At 30.5% G+C, this 17,875-nt stretch overlaps 1 protein-coding gene across 2 annotated transcripts in view; it reads right to left on the bottom strand.

Moving 5' to 3' along the window:
- LOC107453580 (15-hydroxyprostaglandin dehydrogenase [NAD(+)]) overlaps nt 1–8,820 on the bottom strand; it is a 28,765-nt gene extending 19,945 nt beyond the window's left edge. For both annotated transcript variants that reach the window (XM_043047167.2, XM_043047168.2), the window contains exon 1: nt 8,681–8,820. The gene's annotated coding sequence lies outside the window, so the exon portion shown is untranslated. The remainder of the gene's footprint in view (nt 1–8,680) is intronic.
- Between the last annotated feature and the right edge of the window lie 9,055 nt (nt 8,821–17,875).

The raw sequence follows: 17,875 nt of genomic DNA, 5'->3' as shown, positions 1-17,875 counted from the left end.
CTAAAATTACATTTAGACCGCGTCAACCGCGTGGCTGACACCGAAATTACATTAAGGCCGCGTCAACCACCGCTGACTGACATTGAAATTACATTTAGGCTGCGTCAACCACCGGTAGCTGACACTGTAATTACATTTAGACTGCGTCTGCCACAGCTTGCTGACACTGACCTTTCACATAGGCCACGAAAAACAGCTGGCTGACAGCGTATAACATGATATAGAACTATAAAATTACGAACGAAACACTGAAATTACATTTAGGCTGCGTCAACCACCGGTAGCTGACACTAAAATTACATTTAGACTGCGTCTGCCACAGCTTGCTGACACTAACCTTTCACATAGGCCACGAAAAACAGCTGGCTGACAGCTTTTGGCGAGAAATCGGTTGCGTTTATTATGAGTCTGCATGTTTAGTTAAGTCTGTCGCCAAAGATAACAGAAAGGAGAAATGCTAAATTTAAACATAACTTTAATGAAAACTTAGCAGCAAAATTAAAAACATACAAGAATAATCGAGCAAGTAATAACTGAAGAAAAACGTAAACCAGATTGCGAAGAAGAGAAAACGTAAAGTAAAGAACGAAGTATCACGATGGTTTCGATGGTAACGAAGTTTCACGATGATCACGTTTTATTTCTTGAGCTTCAGTTCAGTTCAAAGAGATTACGAAAAATACTTTGAGCGTATGTAAAAATTTTCAGGTTCGCCAGAGAATGAACTTCTCGAATCAAGTACGATGATTTCACCACAAGCTTAAAATATGATATAGAACTATAAAATTTACACTCTTTTATGGAATTGCAGAAAATTTATTCAAAATTTACTTAATTATTGTGATTCTTGGTTTAATAAATTCAATTTAGTAGATTTTTATCCACCACTCTTTCTACATAATTCGTCGGCTTATATAATTCTCCACTTTTGTNACCACTTTTGCCAGATATGTCATGATAAACTTTCTAAAAAAATAGCAAAGTCCGTCTAATATTTCAAATTTAGTTTGTAATTATTTATCGTGGCCAGATGGGCAAGCCATGTAAAATTAGCGTGGCGTTCAACGTGTTAAGTGTGCGTAGTCGTTCCTGTGTTGCGATTAGAAGTCGGATGCGTACAAGCTCCAGTGGTGTGAGATAGAGACTGAGTAGCAACAATGTCTCTGTCACAAATGGCAAGTCAACTATTTATTGTGTATCATACATGTGGGCGTTATTATCAAGACAAGCGTGTTCTCAGATAATATCCGAAGAACTCCGATGTTGGGACTGGTGCCGACGCTGTCAACCGTCATCTATCAAAAGGTATTCCAAGATAATAGAATCGATCAAACGCGTCTTATATACAAGTGAATTGGAATTATATTGTGGTAGTGGTAGTTACACAACAATTTCAAAAGGCTGGAACTAATTATTGACCAAAACTGTAACTTTTCTTATTGCAACATCAATGCTTACAGAATAAATATAAATACTAATTTAGAAAGTGTAAATCTCAAATTAAAATGCTTTTCAGACTTATAAATCAATAATTCTTTACAAAAATATCCTTTCATTCAAATCAATGATTTATTTAGAGTAATACCAGCTAATTTGTATCATAATGTTAATCGTTATTTAAATCTAACCATATTAAATGCACACGTGCTGACTTCAAATGCCATAAAAGAAATTTCTAAGTAACAGCAACACTTATGATTGAATTTTTAAATTATGATTTTTTAAGTTTAAAAAAAAAAGGTTGCTTTACTCACCAATATAGTTCAAACATCGGTAAATAAAACTTATTGTTCAGGCAGATATACTTTAAAAATTAAATATTTACAAAATTTTCGGAAAATTTCCTACTTTAATTTTTTTTAACCACTTTGTATAATATTTCCATATTACCGTTCAGAAATGTAAGTCAACGAGGCTTGACATAGAAAAAATGTTAGTTCTATAATAAGAGTTTAAATTACATTTGTAGCCATTTTATTGCTAGTTCCTTCTTTAACTTATCGTCTTATGCACAGTGCGCAAAATTAAAAAGTGAACACACTGAATAACTTTTGACCTATTGATCAGATTTCCACGATCAAAAATCAAACTTAATGGTTTAAGGGGTGACTTCAAATATGCCAATTAATTAATGCAAACAATATTTTAAGTAGAAAAATTAGATACAAAATCGTACTTTGGAGCTCCTGCGAAATCAAATTTAAAAAAGTCGGATATTTAAAATTTGATTACTCAGGATCAATTGAACTGATTTTGCGCTGATTTCATAAGACATAGATTTTATTAATGCTCGGTCAATCTTAAGCATGTTAATTAATCTTAAGCAAATCTTNTTTTGCTGTGAATTTCATTTGATTCTGATGATTCTTTCATGGTGTTGCATTTTCTACAAACAGCAGTTTAATTTCTCCGAATAAATATTCTTATTTTCGACAGATTTAGATTCTGGACCTCCCACGGGGGTGGCGGCAATTCAGAAGATAGAAATCTTTTCCAAGTATAACTCCATATAAAAAAATAATACTTTTTAATTATTACTGACTATTTATAATTATCTTAATAATATTCATAATATGATATTCTTAAAATGTTGAATTGTAAGGCATACAAATTTTTTCATTATTTTAAAGTCTACAGTTTCAAGTAACAAAATACAGCACTATAAAAAAGTATGATCGAATTGTTTCTGATATGAGATTATGATTAGTTCAAAAAATTTGTACACCGTTCATTCATCCGTACATCATAAAAGACATTCTTATTTTTTGCCTCTCTTAAAATATTGAAAGCAACCGCTTATTGAAAAAAATAGTATATCATTGCTGAATATCTCTAATAACATTTTTCATGTTCAATTTTCAGTTAATAATTTTAATGAATATTTTTGCTTTACCTCCATCTTCTTTAGTTGATGCTTCTTCAAATTAAAAATTCGTCAAAAAGTAAAAATCTTATCTCTGTCCTGTAGACGTAATTTTATTTTACTTATAAAAGCATACGCACTTCATATCGATATCCAAAGAAAATGAATTTTATGCTCTGTAATTTAGAATTTCTTGTTTATGATAAGTTTGTGAAACAGAGAACTGTGCTTCATTGCAAACTAAGCATCAGAAAATACAAAATTCACTCTACAATATTACACAATATATGACTCGTCACTATTAAGCAATCGATGACATTTGCAAAAACTTATCGATAAAACCGCATATTTCAATTGTTACTTTAACGTTTATTTTATCGGTTCACATTACTTTTAGAGCAATTCCTTATGAGTGCCTTTTACTTGAAATGATTGTGATCTCTACTCCAAATGCGGTGCTTGTTAAATAAATACTTCCAGCTTCTGAAAGCTCCGTCAAAATATTAAATGATTTTTTTTTTCGCGACTAATATGCTATTTTTATAACTACTGTGAGTTTGCAACTATTACTCATGGCAACTATTAAGTTCAGTTTATCTCAAGCCAGGGCTGTCTACGCTTATTTCGAAAATGACGCAGAACGTTAAAATGATGAAAAGTCAAAGTTTTGTGAAAATGAAAAGCGTTTGTGGTCAAATTTTTTAATACTTAGAAACTTCCTCCAATGCTGCAATACTTGAGCTCATACAAATTTTCAAAAACTGAGAATAAGGCAGGCAGTGATTTTGATAATTTTCATCTAGGTAGAAAAATGTCGGAACAAAGTTATTTGTCTGCTTTAAAGGCCAAATAATTCTTCACGGCAAGATTGTTTACATAGTTTATAATCATCGCATTGCTTCAAGTGTAAGGCACTTAAACTATGGCTTTTTTATTCCCCTTGGTGACAGAGCTTCGAAAAACCGCCATATACATAATTGGCGATCGAAACGGGCCTTAGAGCAGAACTTACTATCTACTATGGCAACACTTCGCACGCTTTCGCCATTATCGTGTGGACAGTCATAGAAAAAGGAAGTACTTTAGTTTCTGCATTGATTTCCGAATAGATTAAAACCTTTCAAGTTAGGAAACTATATAGAAGTGAAAACTACATTGAACATAGTTCTAAAAGAAACTATATCACGGAAATTTTCAAAAAATATTTTTGATAATTAAATCGAAAAATATTAAGAAAGGGGTAAACATCGCACTACATTCCTATAGATGATGTTTTCGATATAAATGTAAACAACAATAACCTCGAGCTCTTGACCTGCTGTATTTCCGGTTAGAAAGAATGAAGATGCTTACTACATCTTATTCTGCGAGGCGATATTTTAAAACAGATAATTTTGGTTTTTTTTTTATAAAAGAGATAATTATGTAATTTCTAAGCACAAATTTGCTGTATTTCATAACATACTAATGATATTAAATAATGCCGGTGAGCTTAAAGTGAAAATTTGTGTTAGTTATTTATAAATATAATGTTAAAAAAGGTGACATGATAGCTAGATTTAGAAAGAACTCGCTTTCTTGGCTGTTCTGATTTGTCCTCGTTTTGTTTATTCCTGTTTGTTCATGTTGCAAACAATGCTCCAACATACGTTAATGTTAGCATATTGTTCGAGCAGCAAGATTAAGTTCATTTTACAAAATATCGTTTAGGTTTAAATTTCGAAGTTGGTATTTTGTTGAGAAGGTAAGAAGTGCTTTTTAACGATTCTTGTTTTCAAATGACAGGTCTTCGAACGACGATTCCTGCAGTGATTCTTTTTTTTTAAAAAAACACTAATACTAAATCAGGCACAAATTACACGTATACAAGAAATGCTACTCAAGAGAATCTCATAACAAAATGATTACGTTGTGAACCAAATGACTTCAAAATACACCAGAAACAGTAACAGAATGAACAGTAAAGTGCACCCTAGTGAAGAAAATACCATCCATACAACTATTAAGAGGAGGAGAGGGAAGGAGGGAGGGTCAAGACATGGAACCGGCTTACTCCCCAGATGGCGTATTCGAGCCTTGCGATCGTGAATATTCATAATTTTATCATGCCAAGCACCCAGTAAAAAAAAATTTACAAAAATTAGTAAATTTGAAACTTACAGATCAAGAGCCAAAAGAGGGTTATAGTTTATGATGATGTCATTTATTTTATTGCTCATTTCTTTATTCTTGAGAAAACTTTCATTCTTTTCTTTTTCCTGTAGTCTATTATCTACGTTTTTATTTAAATAATGAACATACACAGAAATATGGTAAGAAGACTCAAAAAACTTTGGAATTAGTTCATAACTTTCTCACGGTTGAATGGCATTATTTATTATTTTTAAGAAGGTGACAAACAAAAAATAAGTTTCTAAATTTAAAAAAAAAACATTAGGTGTTGAATTTAACGTTACATTTTGTTTTGCTACGCAAAAACTATGAGGTGTAGAAGCTTGCTATTGAAAAGGTTTGCAAGAAAATATACACGTACAGGGAGCGATAGAACTGAAAAAAAATAACATTCGATAATTACTTTGAGAACTATCAACTGTTAAACTTACAATAAAAATTACCGTGCGGGCTGCTCTACAAGCCGTAGAATAGCAACTACAGAACTAATATTTGACTCGCTGAAAGGGCCGTTTTTGTTTATGAACTTAACCCAAGTTTTTTTCTTTTCGAAAATTCCAATTTTGTGCGAAGGTTATTTAGATGCTTTTTCGCGATTTTTTCCTTCGCTTCTTATGATTTATTTACTATTACTACTGTTGTTGCTTACTATTTATACACTGTTTTTAAAAAAAAATTATTCCTCTCGAAATCTTCCATTTACAAGCACATGCTTCACTTCATGTTAACAAAAAATAGACAATTAATAATAAAAAAAATGCAAAATTAGATGTTGCTAAGCATAAATCTTAAAATTTATTGAAATTGAGCTTAGTGAACAGAGGTGTAACTTACAAATAGTCACAAAAAATCGAAAACTAATATAAGGATATTTTTGTGTAGGAATTTGTCAATAACTTAATGTGATAACTTAAAACATTTAAAAAAAATTATAGTATCTATTTTGTTAGAAAAACTAGTTTAACTTATTGCGACACAGTTCTAGCAATGTACGGTTTGCAGTGCTCTGTTTAAGAAACTGACTTGGTTTTCAAAACGTTTTATAATTATTTATAAAACCCAGTCAAAAGTGGATACTTAATCGATCACTACGGATATTAAACTTTTTATTTTGATTATGAAGGCATATCAGGGCTCGAAAAACCACCCGTCCTCCCGTCCTCGGCGATCAAAAATTCCCCGCGGACAACGAATTTCTCGAAACCGACCGCCGCGCGGACGGCCATTTTTCCATTAATGTTGGTGATACATTTTCAATTTCTGTTTTCTTACAAGGGTCTAGCGCCTCACTTCTAAAATGACCCTCTAATGTAGAAATACAGCAGCATACTGCGCATGGTGGAATTGATGTTTTCTCTGTCTCCCGTACTACAGCGGTTAAAAGGGACTTTTCAGCAATGAACTTGCAAAAAAAAAAAAAAAAAAAAAAAAAAAAAAAAAAAAAAAAAACATTACTTAGTGGTTTTAAACAAGAAGGTTTAAGCGCAATTATGAACATCTACCTAAATTTAAAACCCCTTTCAGATTTCTGTGNATTAAGCAACAAACTTAAAGTTGTACAATCCTCAGAAAATAAAATACAAGTTTGGATTTATCTAATCTGCTTAAGCTAAAGGTAAAAATAAAATTATTCTGGTTTGCTAATTTAAGGAAATGAAAAAAAAGTGCATAATTTAGCAGTATTTTAATGAAACAAGAGCGAATAGGAGGAGGTATGAATGCATATCTTAAATATTTGGCTCAAGGAAAATATTTTAAGTAGAATATAAAATAATTTAAAAAGTTATGTTTTAAATTTTAGGGTGATTAATGAGGAGAAATACCACCAATAAAATTTAAATTTTCTTTATGTTAAAGATCAAAATTAAGAGCTTTATTTTATTGGAAATAATTCTTTTTTTTTTCTTTTTGTAGATTAATTTCCACTTACACGATGATTTATATTTTTTTAAAATAAGATATACAGTATGTCTCAAATTAAACGCAACCTCCGTAAAACAAGAAAATAGCGCAATCAAAGAAAGAGTAATTGCTTGTGCGATAGTTACGTGCTCAGAGAGATTCCGCCAGATGATTGGTTCACCAGGATAAAGCCACCAATCAAACGCTTTAGTCAACCATGTCTTTCCTTACAGTTTTTTAGGGATGGCCTAATTTTCAAAGGAGTGTGACCTCCTCAAAGTCTGAATTTCTTCGAATCATACTCTACGGAGGTATTTAAAAAATGTTGCGTATGCAGATTGCCCGACATCGAACGCGGTACTAGAGGCGAAAATTGAACAAGAGAAGAAAAAAAATTCCCACAAGTATTGATTAATCTTTTCGGTAATCTTGTTAAAAGAACTTAATTTGTCAATCGACAGACAACGGAGCCGTGGTGACTCAGGGGATAGAGTGCTCGCCTTCCAATGAGCTGAACCGGGTACGAATCCCAGCCATGACAAGTCAATGCGAATTCTGCTCCTGGCTCACACTGGCGACAGTGCTGCCGTAAAATATACATAATAGACGGATCATGGATTTAAGTCCTCTTGCCGTCAGGCTAACAGAGTGAGGTTTTCCTCTGCATGCAACGGAAATGCTGGTTAGTTCTAATAAAGAGTCCTCCACGAAGAAAAATGTTTCCCAATACTTGATCTAGGAGTTCAATTGTCTTCTGGATTGGGTTCAAAATTACAAGGATACGGTGTTAAACGTTAGTAGTCGTAAATCCGAAAATTGAGTCGTCTATTCAACGATGGTTATAAAATAAAATTGACAGATAACAAGAATTCAACATGACTTATAATTAGTGTTCAATAAACATCCTCTTTTTCCTTTGTGCATGTTTAGTCTTTCTCGGTTGCTTTTCCCTCGTGACATACTGTATTACTGTCTTCTTTTTTTTAAAATTGAAATAATGTATTTCAGTGATTTCACTTTTCATTTCATTATATGAACCATTTACTTATATACCTGGGCCGTGATAGCGTCGTTGGCAGGGCGCTGGACTCTCGTTCGTAAGAACTGGAGTTCGAAACCAGCCGGCCGAAGATTTCGCATGTAGAAAAGGGTGGTTGGTCCACGCTAAATCAGTCGGGTCACAAAGCCCTCCATGTTCCCATAACAAATTATGCCTCGTGGGGTACTTCAAAACTTCCAGTAGGGTTCATTTGTTTTTATTTTTAGGATAGATGGTGAATATATAACTAAAATATGATGGTGAATATAAAACAAAATTTACTCATATTGTAAAGGATTTTCATTCTGTCTTTATATTTTAATAAATGTGTTGTGTTGTTAGCACCCCTATTTATATTTACAAATCACCCAGCACAATCAATTTCATGTTAAATTTCATAGTTTTAGTGACTACGTATACCTGCAATTCGGCATGCAGACACACACAAATTCTTTATTTTTTTATATGTATAGATTACTACACGAAATTTAGTGCCTTAATTAAAAAAATTGCGAATTTATACCATAGAAAGCTGTGCAGAAATAATTTCTGTAGTTACGAACTTATGAGTTAGACGGCAAAACTACTTCTCATCTATTTTTTTCCCTTCCAATTTTACAAGTTTCAATAGTATACCGATACGTAATTATTAACACAAAATGGTTAATATATTATTTTAGTTTAACGTATCAAAATATACTTACCAAAATGTTCCTTTTTATTTTTATTAATATTTATTTACTAAGCGAGTAAGCAAAGAAACAAGATGAAATTCTGTCATCTTTAAGCAAGCGTAATCATACCTTGATCACATAAACAAAGATGAAATGATTTTTAAGTAGTATAACCATTGCCTACTATAGGAGAGATAATATGACACTTTCCGACTCATTTACGCAGATATTATCTATAGATTCGTTTTTCCTTTATTTTCTTCCTTACTTCCTAAATTCGCTGGAGAAAAAATATTTATCTTTAGACAAATTCATAACGGCAAAAAAGGGAAAGTAGACTAAAATTTATTTAAACTAATGCACAAATTTTTTTAAAAATATATACTAATATTTTTAAATAATATATAATGGTTAATTAATTGTTCATCAATCGTAAATACTAGAATGTAAAACAATTGTAGTTTTTGGAAATTCTAGGAAATTAGGCTATTTTAAGAGAGCGAGAAAATGCAAGACACAAGTATTCTTTTTTTCCATGATATAATATTTACAGCCAAATCATTTTGAAACTACGGTAAAATAAATGTACAGTACAGAAAAAAAGTGGACTTCCCTAGTTAACTTTTGATCCAATGATGGAATCTTTTCGTTCTAGGACTTAATCATAATGGTTTGAGAGGGTGATTTCAAATATGCTAGTTAATTATTGCAGGTGATACGTTGAGTTACGAAATCAGACCCAAAATCGTACTTTCTCTGAATAAACTTACCTGTTCCTCAACGGAATCGGGTTTCTGACCCGCAAACACATAGGTGGTAGCCACAATTTGGAAATTATGCTCCTCATAGTTTGGTCAGGAGAGCGATCTAAGTTTGGAATTTCCCTTAATGTTAATTTTATTTTCTTGCGTATTTCGTCACATCTCGAAAAAATTTTAAGCGAAAAGAAAAATAATTGCATAATAACCTTAAATAAAATAATGAATATTTACTAGAATTTATTATTTGCAAAGAATTCTCTTCGGATAAACCAATTTTATAATTGTGTGCAAAAAGTTCTCGAGATATTGCGAAATAAGCAAAAAATAAAATAATAACTAACAAGTGGTCCAAACTTTGGATCGCTCTCCTGCCCAAACTATGAATTCACTAAATTCACATTAAGCAACAAATTTAAAGTTGTACAATCCTCAGAAAATAAAATACAAGTTTGGATTTATCTAATCTGCTTAAGCTAAAGGTAAAAATAAAATTATTCTGGTTTGCTAATTTAAGGAAATGAAAAAAAAGTGCATAATTTAGCAGTATTTTAATGAAACAAGAGCGAATAGGAGGAGGTATGAATGCATATCATACTTCGTTGTAATTTAATAATAACTAATGGTATTTATATATTGTTATAATATTAGAAGCTTCGAAAAACTCGTTCTAACATTTATAATGCTTTAAATGCAAAAAATATTATTGCAAATCATATTCGAAAACTCAGGCAGCCACTTTTCCCATCTTTCAATAGCTACATCAAAGCTCTACCAACTTCTTCTGTTCTAAAAATTGTGAAATTTAGTGTCAATACTTTCAAAATAAATTGGTGCAAATTAATTGATTTAAATGTAGTTTGTAAGAACTTAGAATGATTAATTTCAAGAAAGTAAAACAAGTTCATAACATTCAGCAGTCTTATTTTTAAAAACAGCTATAATGCAACAAAATTACTGGAATTTCATCAAATCGATTAACAAGCTGCTCTGGTTAATATTACCGCCACAGTGAACAAAATCCTCGGTTTCGTCACATTAACACACTAGAACATGACGTATGAATTATACACTGAGAAAAAAAAGTCTGGTTAAAACCACCAGAATACGGTAAAATTTATCGGGATTTTGGCCCTGTGGGACAACCAAAAAGCACAGTTATTCTTACCAAAGCGTTTTGGTAATGACCTTTATGACATTAACAATAAAAAACAGTTTTATTACCATATTTGGTAGTATATGAGACAAAATTTGGTATTTATAACCAAAAAGTAGGGAATTTTAACCCTCTATAATACTTTTGAAACTATGCATTTTGATCAAAAATGAATTAGTGCTGTTTCAATTTTGAATACATGATGATTTCAAGTTAGACTATATTTATTCTGGAGCTATTTTGACACATTTTCATCTATTTTGAGAAACCATTTTTTACATTGAATAAATTCTAATTAGCTGGAACCAGGGCTGTTCTAAAAGGAAAGACAGGGACAACTTTCATTCAGCCTAAGACTGCTAAGGGTACGGCTGCAATTCCTTACAAATATTTTTAATATTTGCAAAAAATTGCTTAGAATTTTCTTTTTTAAGGTATAAGGAAAATCTAGGAGAAAATGTGCACAACAAGGACAGGAAAAAGAGCACAGTATACTCTGTATGATTCCAGGTAGTTTGTACTTACATCTACAGTGCATCTGTGTAGATGAGCGAACAAGTTGGTTATTTCGAGCATTCCTACCTCTTCCTCTTAATTTGTTTTATAGAGTCCCAGTCCTATGAAATGTTTTAAAATTAAACATTTTCTCTTAAGCTATAAACCTTGGCGATTGGTGAGCAAAGCAATGGTTTTTTTCATGGAATCAGGGTTGCCACAAAAAAAATGAACAAAATAGTTGCTTCTAGTAGCCTAAAGCATGAAAATAGTCGCCTAAAATTAAGAAAATAGTTGCCTAAATAGCAAACAGTTTTCAATAATATGACTAAAATATTATTAAATGACTTCATTGTAATATACCATGATCCATTTTGCCAAGTTGACGGCCAATATGATAAGTTCAAATAAACGTTAGTGTTCTAGCACTAAATTTTTTTATAAAAAAAAAAAGGTAGTATATTTGTAGAACATTAAATACTTTTAAATGCTAGAATTAATGCAGAAAAATATTTTGTTAAAAAAAAACAACATACTCTTTCTATTAATTTTCCCTTTTATCAATAATTAATTTAGCAAATATATATATATATATATACATATATATATTGAAAAAGTGATTACTAAAATTCTAAATTCTTGCATCATAGTATCGTATTAAAAATTGGGTTCTTTAAAATCATGCAGAGTTTCGTAGCAATAACTGTTGAAAAGGCAATTGAGAAACAAAATAGATTCATAATGAAATCTGCACAAATTGAGCGCATTAAAAAGTGATGACTGAAATTTGCAATTCAACATTCATAGAAGAAAAAAAATTCATTATATTCAGAAGCTACCGCGGGACGCAGGTTGTCAACCCAATTTATACTAAAAAAAACATTGCTAGGAGCACAGGAAAGTCTCCTTTTCCTGAAAATAGTAGCTTTTATAGCCTTTTCAGGCAAAAAAAAAAGAAAAAGTAGCCATAGTTGCCACAAGTCGAAAATAGTTAGAAATAGTCGCATTTTAGTCACCTGTGGCAACCCTGTGGAATGATATGGAAGCTGTCAAGTTTAAATAAAAAGCCAAGCAATTACACTCATTCGCTATAAAAATTAGCGCATCTAGAAGGAATTGGCAGAATGAAGCAAAATTTTACATAGGAAAGTTCATAATCAAAGAAAATTAACTCTTACTGAAGGAAAAAAAATATAAATGAATGGAGGTTTTAGTAGTCTTGGGCCAATGCTAGCTCGATTGCAGGATGCCATATAATTCCCTTACGATGTCCTGCCACATCTTGTTCTACAGCTGCTGCAAGATGACCACTAAATCGAGTAAACATGGAGACTGTCCAACCTGCCATCCCAGATATGCTAGTTCGGTGAAAAACCTGAAGATTGTGACCACCAGGTAAGGGTGATAATAGTAATGTCGCGGAGGAATTCATGTGTCACCATTGATGTGTGTGGCCGAGTATTATCTTGCTGAAAAATGGTTTCTGAGAGTAAAGCCATGAGTGGCATAACATGTTGCATAACGATGTGACGAACGTTCTGCTATGCTGCCATTGCGACATAGGTCAATATAAGGGGCGATAGCGTATGGGAGGCGACGGCACCCTATAATATTACAACAGTTTCAGAAGAGATGTACAATGCGCAAAATAAAAAACGGACCACCCTGAATAACTTTTGATCTAATGATCGGATCTTCAAGTTTTAGGACTTTTCTGAATAGTTCAAGGGGGTAACCTCAAATATGCTACTTAATTAGTGCAGGTATTTTAAGTTATGCAATCAGACACAAAAATATATTTTTTCTGTATAAATGTTTTCGTGTTTCTGACCCCGAAATAGAAGGCAGCCGTAATCAGGGAAATATGGTTCCCATAGTACGGTCTTGAGAGCAGTTCAAAGTGTGGACTAATTTACATTAATTTTACTTTTCGTGTATTTCGCCTTATCTCGAGAACTTAAAAATAATGTAAAAAATTGTAAACCATTCGATTCAAGAATTTTTCGACTATTAGTTAATGAAATAATGAATATTTACTAAAATTTATCATTTGCATGGAATTCTTTTCGGATAAACAAATTTTATAATAGTGTGCAAAAATTCTTCAAGTCATTAAAAAAGTTTTAGAGATATTGTGAAATATGCAAAAAGTAAAATTAACAATAAGGGGTCCAAACTTTGGATCCTGACGAACTATGGGGACCATATTTACTAGATTGCGGCTAACGCTTACATTTAGGGGACCAGAAATCCAAATCAGTTGAAATAAAGGTATGTTTATTCAGAAAAAATACGCTTTTGTGTCCGATTTTTTAACTTAAAATATCGTCGGCACTTATTGTCATATTTGAGGTCACCCCCTCGAAACATTAGATTGAGTTCTAGAGAGGGAAGTAGTGATGTAACAAAGTGATTTGGAGAATACCGAATACTTGGCGGCCGAATAGCAATACAATATTTTAAAAAAATCATTAATCAATATTTTTTAGGTACAACTAAGTTTAATCATTATTGAAAAATAATCAAAACTTAGCTGTATTATTGGTATGGGGTAAAGGGAAAAAAAACTTAATAAATGTTTAAGATAATTCGAAATATTTAAGGTAAATAAAAAACTGACCAACAGCTTTAAAAAAAAAAAAAACTAAATTTGTAAAGTTAAAAAAACAAAAAAATAGTCTTAATTTTTAAAACAAAAACTTAATGCTAGAAATAATATTTTCGGGCAAAAAAAAAATCTATAAAACGCTAAAAAAGATATAGGCCTATCAGAAATGCTTTTAAGAATGCAGCGCTGCCATAAAATCTTCAATGAAAAAACATATTATATACCAGAACAAAGCAGAAAAATAAAAATTTATCTTAACTTTTGCAAGATAATTTTAAAGCTTAACATCTCAGTTTTCCAGTTACTGTATTTTTGAGAAAAATTGAAGTTTGAAGTCTAATAAAAACGCCAACAAAAAAAAGCATATCGAAAAAGCTTGATGGAAACTAAAACAAAAATTGTACTCTATTTTTAAATGAAAGATTCAACCCTAAAATTCTCAATTTAACTTTTTTATGTTGTCGTATTTTTAGAAAAAAAAATGGCTATAAGAGAACAATGTTCATTAGATACTCTTTAAAAAATGTTGCAATAGAAATTTTTTTTTGTTTTCACAGTTCTGAAATATAACTAATGTGAAGAATTAGTTTTCTATGTTGCTGGTAATCTGTGTTACCATACAGGAAAAAAGTGACAAACAAATAAAGTCTATATGAAATGCTCTGCTAAAACACTGCAATATAGCTATTACAAAAAACAATAAAAATAAAGTTTTTCGTATAACTTAATTTTTAGAAAATAAATAAAATAAAAAATTCTCAATTTTTAAAACATTAAAAAAAGTGAAAAAATTAACTTGCCTGAACATATTTTTAAAAAAATCATCATTACCAAGCTCATGTTTCTGTATAAAGTAACCTAGTTTCAATTCTTCAAATTTTGCTTTTTTATTCGCATCAAAAATTTCTAATAATTTACAGTAAAAATAGAAGTTTTTAGATTATTTTCTATGAAATCTATTCAAGTTTCTCTCCAAAAACACTTCGTTGAAAAATACTTTATCAAATAATACTTTATCAAAAAATATTTTTCCAAATAACACTTTGTCGAATATTCAGCAAAATCCAAACTGTGGCCGAATATCTGTTACATCCATATCTTGAAAATCAGATCATTACATCAAAAGTTGTTCAGGGTGGCCCATTTTAATTTTTGGCGCACTGCACATATATATGCATGCACTAAAAAAAAAACTTTTGATTTGTGACAGTAAATTGAAATTCACACTTTTCCAGAATAGGATATTTACTAGATCAACAGAATCTATATATATATATTTCTCTTACACGGCGATAAAAAAAAGCCTCATTACAACTCCCCGAATGGCAACGCTAGAAAATAGACCAATGATTGCCGGTAAAAATGTCACATACCAAATCTAGCTAAGATGGCTCAACATACAGCGCTTTTAAAAACGGAAACTGAAATAACCAGGGAGAGCATAAGCTAGGCAGAAGTCTTTGTCGATAGATCTGTATTTTAGTTTTTTGTCGAAAGCGTTTTTTTTTTTTCTTCACGAATTTATGTATTACGAATTTATTTGACAATTTTTGATTTATATCACGAATTTATTTGTTTTACTAGAATTTATTTGTTTATGCAGGTTTTTCCATTGCAATTTACTTATTTCAATTTTTTATAGATTTAATTATAACCGAAATTTTAACCTTTTCAAAGAGATATCAGTTTTAAAAATTTTATCTTAAGATTTTATACTATTGCACATTTCTAATAGATTTAACGAATTACATGTCATTTATTTGAATTCAAATTTATGTTAAGGACTCAGTATTTACTAAAAAGATGTAATATTTTTTAGAAAAAAAAGTTGTTATATGGATTTGAATGATTGTTTTGAATTTTGTGCATTTGCAATGTACCTTAGTTAGCAGCGAGCGAAGCGAGCTTGGTTTGCGAAGCAAACCATCTAACATTGCGTAGCAATTTTCGGGGGTTGGCGAGCGTTAGCGAGCAGNAAAAAAAAAAAAAAAAAAAAAAAAAAAAAAAAAAAAAAAAAACAATCTTTTTATTTGTGACAGTAAATTGAAATTCACACTTTTCAAGAATAGGATATTTACTAGATCAACAGGATTTATTTAAATTGGTAAAGAATGATTAAAATTTTTATTAATCATGTAGGTCAAGTTACAAAATTGTGAAATTAATAACAGCTTTTAAACATTGCGAGATTGAAAATATTCACTTATTAAGGTTCAATTATTCAGGTGAAAATAAACAATTTCTTGCTCATTATGTGGATGGGTTTCTAAAAAACTAAGGAATGGTGAGTTTGGGGAGGGAAATGATAAAAAGAGATGGTGGCTAGTGATGGTAATTTTTTTAGTGGCCACTTTTATTTAGCAACCACTCAACTTGTTCTTTATTAATTGTCATAACTATTCCAACATAGTTAAAAAAATCTTGTGTTATTAAGACTAAACAAAGGTAAAAATAATTGGATTACATTATTTCTCTCTCAGTTAATAAGTAGAGCCTATAAGTTTTTAGAAACAAGCAAAAAAATTATATATTTTAAACTAATAAGAAAATAATATACGTGTTATTTCCCCGTGGCAGAATTTTATCAGGCTTTCTGCGACATACCTCTCTAATACTGCAATATCTTTCTGCAAGATACTTTTAAAAATTACAAATACACATGTTACTAATTTAAATTAACAGAAGCGTCAACTTCAAAACAAAAAAAAACTTTTTTTTAATTGAATATGTAATATTTTTTTATTCTAATATTATGTCGAAATTCTTGCATTTTCAAGGGGGGAAAGACTATAATTATTTTTTTCATCTTTTGCAAATCATCATCACATTTAAAAAAAAAAACATGAAATTCGTAGCAGTAACTACCGAAGGAAAAGATCGACAACAAATTCACTCAAACTCTTCAAAAAGGGATTACTAAATGTGTTTCCATTTTGAAATTCAGTTGTAATACATTATACAGTTTAAAAAATATTTGATTATTAAAGCTATGTGGAAATCAGTAATAGTAATTGCATAAAAAATAGAGCAAAACTTCAGCAGAAAAGAAAACCAACGCTCTTTACTTCATTATTCTCAAATGAGAACAGAAAAATCACAAGCAATTTTTGTCCAATCCGATGTGCAAAAAAAAAAATCTTTTGACCTACTAATTCTGAAGAAAAAAAATCTTTAGAAAATTTCTGCAGGAAAGAAAAACAAACTTTTTTTACTTCCCAAAGGAAAACTCCTTCTGCAAGAATTTACCTTTCTTTCCCTTGAATTTATAATATTTTATATGCTGCATAATTTTTGAATGGCACAGTACAGCTGTTATACTATATCTGTCTAAGGAATATCCTAAAAATCTTATTTATAAAAGATTTCATTGAAGGAGCAGATGGAAAAGACATGAAACATTGACAGGAGTGATTGTGAGCCAAAGTCAAAATTCAAGAAAATTTCTAGAGTTGAAAAAAAAACAAAAACAGTTTGCATTGAAAAATTAGTAAAAATTTAAACAAGTTTTTTTTTCTTCGTTTTTCTCAATATTTCTTAGTTTACTTAAAATATATTTAAAATTTTACCCATACCTATGATGATCCAGAGAAGTAATTAAAATTTCTTTTTTGAGTTTATGATTATAACAACTATTTACTGATAAAAAATTAATATTAATCATGAATATAAGCTTATAAAATATCTCTCAGGCTCTCCCTTACAAACAAATCAAATATACTGTGTTTTTAAGTTCCACCTTTGAAAATTTGATCTCCGGATCACTGTTAGCGAAAAATCCGGATTTTTTCCGGAGCACAATCAGCCCAGCATAACAAATTTGAATTGTAAATTTACATATTTAGATTTAAAACCAGCAGACTAAAAATTGTTATCTTAAATATTTTCCTCAATATATATATAAACATGAGTAATTATAAATATTGTTATATTTAAAATTATTACAACACAAATAAACCTTAAAAATTAATTTTTTAATATAATTTAAATTGCAGTGCTTCGTTTCGAAACTGGGACAAAAGATGTATAAGGATGATGAAATATGACAAAGGGAAGGAGAAAGTTTAAATATGTGTGATTATAATCAAGGACACTTTCATTTAATAAACATTTAATTTAAAAAGTCATAAAATTAAATAAACACAATAAGGAAATAGAAATTTATGTGGCATAGCAACAAAAAATAAATATATCAGAAAAAAACACAAGAA

This window comes from Parasteatoda tepidariorum, chromosome 4, assembly GCF_043381705.1.
Source record: "Parasteatoda tepidariorum isolate YZ-2023 chromosome 4, CAS_Ptep_4.0, whole genome shotgun sequence".
NCBI classification, from domain to species: domain Eukaryota; kingdom Metazoa; phylum Arthropoda; class Arachnida; order Araneae; family Theridiidae; genus Parasteatoda; species Parasteatoda tepidariorum.
The sequence above is the reverse complement of the archived record's forward strand: the minus strand, read 5'-3'. Positions and strand labels throughout refer to the sequence as shown.